Source organism: Canis lupus, chromosome 1 (assembly GCF_003254725.2).
Source record: "Canis lupus dingo isolate Sandy chromosome 1, ASM325472v2, whole genome shotgun sequence".
NCBI lineage: Eukaryota > Metazoa > Chordata > Mammalia > Carnivora > Canidae > Canis > Canis lupus.
Genome location: NC_064243.1, coordinates 32,515,893 through 32,518,479, shown reverse-complemented (window position 1 = coordinate 32,518,479; position 2,587 = coordinate 32,515,893). Strand labels below are relative to the sequence as shown.

Sequence of the window (2,587 nt, the reverse complement as noted above, 5' to 3'; positions counted from 1 at the left end):
TTAGACTTGGTTGATTGGGAACACTGAAATACTGTGACACTTTATGCAAGGAAATTTTTCTAATAAAATATTATTTTTCATGTGTTTTAAACTTTTTGTTTGTTTTGTCTAAGATAGGAGTTTCCTATTTATTTATTTATTTAAAAAATATTTTATTTATTTATTCATGAGAGACACACACAGAGAAAGGCAGAGACATCGGCAGAGGGAGAAGTAGGCTCCAGGCGGGGAGCCTGACGTGGGACTTGATCCCCGGTCTCCAGGATCATGCCCTGAGCTGAAGGTGGCACTAAACCGCTGAGCCACCCAGGCTGCCGGAGTTTCCTAATTTAGCTCACTTTAGGGACATGTCTTTTTTTTTTTCATGTTACAAAAACAACTAGCTTTAAGGTTTATTTTTGTAACTTTTTTTTAAACAGAGAAAAACGACACACTCCTTGGGGGAAGGTGAGGGATTGAGAAGACAGGTCCTGGGTAAAAATAATCACGATAGCACCTGGAGTTGATAGGCCTGCCTAGGAGAGACACGGGCACTGCCACACCAGCACAGGGGACAGCTACTGTCTGAGGCTCAGCAGACCAGTTCACACGCCACGCAAAGCTGCTATAGATCCAAGTCATAAAAATCTTCTAGCTCATCATGAAACAAGTCCCACTCGTCTTCAGAGTCTGTCAGGTCGTCGTCCCCACCTGCAACCAAAAGCATAAGCAACATCTCACCCAGCTCAAAGGTGACAACCTCCTCTACTTCGTTGTCAAAGGGGTTGCTGTTCTCTCTTTCCTCAATGAGCTCCCAGAAGTGGTTCCTTTGTTGGGCCCGGTATCTGCTTGATGTTCCCACTTTCTGTCTCTGTGGCTCCTCTCTACGGCCATCAGGGTACCATGCTTGTAAAAACAGTTCCCTCCAAATGGGCAGCTCCCACGTCCTTCATCAAAATACCTGCACACCTTGTTGCTCATTGCCTCCTTGTATTTCTGAATGAGTTTCTGCTTCTCTTCTTTCTCCTCCACCCAGTACTCACTTGGAATGACAAAGTTAGATGTGATCCGGCATTCGGGGCAGGACTTTATGATCTTGCTCTCAAATTGCTTCACACTCCTCCACTTGCGAATACACTTGAGACAGTAAGTGTGGTTGCAGTTGGAGAGAATCCCAAAGCGACGCTCACTGGGGTTGGCTTTCTCATAGACCATGCAGATCCCACACACCATGTCCTTACTGCGCTGGACAGCAAATGAGAGCTCCATGTCCTTCTCATGGGACTCAATGCAAGATTTTATATGTTGTGATCTCTGGGCGGCACGCATTGGATGGAGGACCTGCAGCCCACACATGTCACACGAGTCTCCGTGGAGATACACACAGTTCTCCCCATACCGGCACTCTCCCACTGCAGCATAGGGGCAAAGCTGCTTCTTGGTTTCCACTGCTGTCTGTTCTTTCTCTGATTCTTCCTTGGTCACAGAGCCCTGTGGGGGCGCTTCAGTGCAGGAAGGGGCAGTACGGCCACAGTAGGGCTGCCCGGGAACAAACTCAATGGCATTCACCCAGTCTTCTGAACCTGCGCCGACAGTAGCAAAGTTTGAATTTCTGGACTCTGCTTCACCCGTATTCATTTCAACAACTGGTCCAACTCCCGATGAGAGACTTGAGGAAGCAGCAAGAGATGATTTTGCAGTTAGATCTGCAGCAGTCACTTCTTCATGTTTCAATAGCTTGCTATGTTCATATCTGCAGCGGTCTCCGTAAATACAGTAGCCTCGCTGAAAATACTTGCACACTACACCATAAGGACTGTCAGAGAGGTCATGCGAGTAGCGACAATTATCTCCTTCTTTACAAACCCCGTGCATGAAATACCTTAGCTCCTAGTTTTTCTTCTTGCTTTTGGTATGGGTTGAAGTGGTGGACTCAGAGCTGATGGCCAAGAAAGAATTCTTAAGAGGTCTTCAGTTCAAAAAAGGTGGTTTTACCAAAATAAAGGGACTGGGTTCCTGGGCTGAAAGAGCTGCCGGCACTTGTCTTTGAAATCATAACTGTAGAGGCGATGCTTATCCTCCTTGGCATATACATCAGCCAAACAAGACATTTTGTATGAGGAAAAATTTTGTCTTTTTAACTGAAATGCACCTGTTAGTATGCATTTAAGGAACATATAGAAAAGAGAGAAGTAAATAAATTCCAAAACTTATTCTATAAAGATAAATGAGTAAAAATTATTAAATAAAATGAAAATGATGTGAATTTATATAATTAATTCAAGTTAGATGAATTTTATGCTATCTCTCATTACTTGTAATAATTTCACATAACAAAAAACAAAAATTATAGATGAAGAAACAAAGGATATAATAAATATATCATTCTATAAAGTATGTTCATGCTTGTGTTCAACTCTGATATTCAGCTTTCTGAGAAAAATTAAATGATAATAAGTACATTATTTAATTAGATTTCATGATCAAGAATTTTCTGTATATTTGATGGAGGAAATGATATACCACTGAAAAACAGTCTAAAATTGGTATTGGAAGTTTATTAATGGCAAGTAGAAAAATTTTAATATGTATTAACTAAAGTAAGTAA

General features: G+C 41.9%; 1 pseudogene; it reads right to left on the bottom strand.

Annotated features, from left to right (window-relative positions):
• Nucleotides 1-407: 407 nt before the first annotated feature.
• Nucleotides 408-1,876, bottom strand: LOC112644209 (E3 ubiquitin-protein ligase makorin-1-like; annotated as a pseudogene).
• Nucleotides 1,877-2,587: the final 711 nt, after the last annotated feature.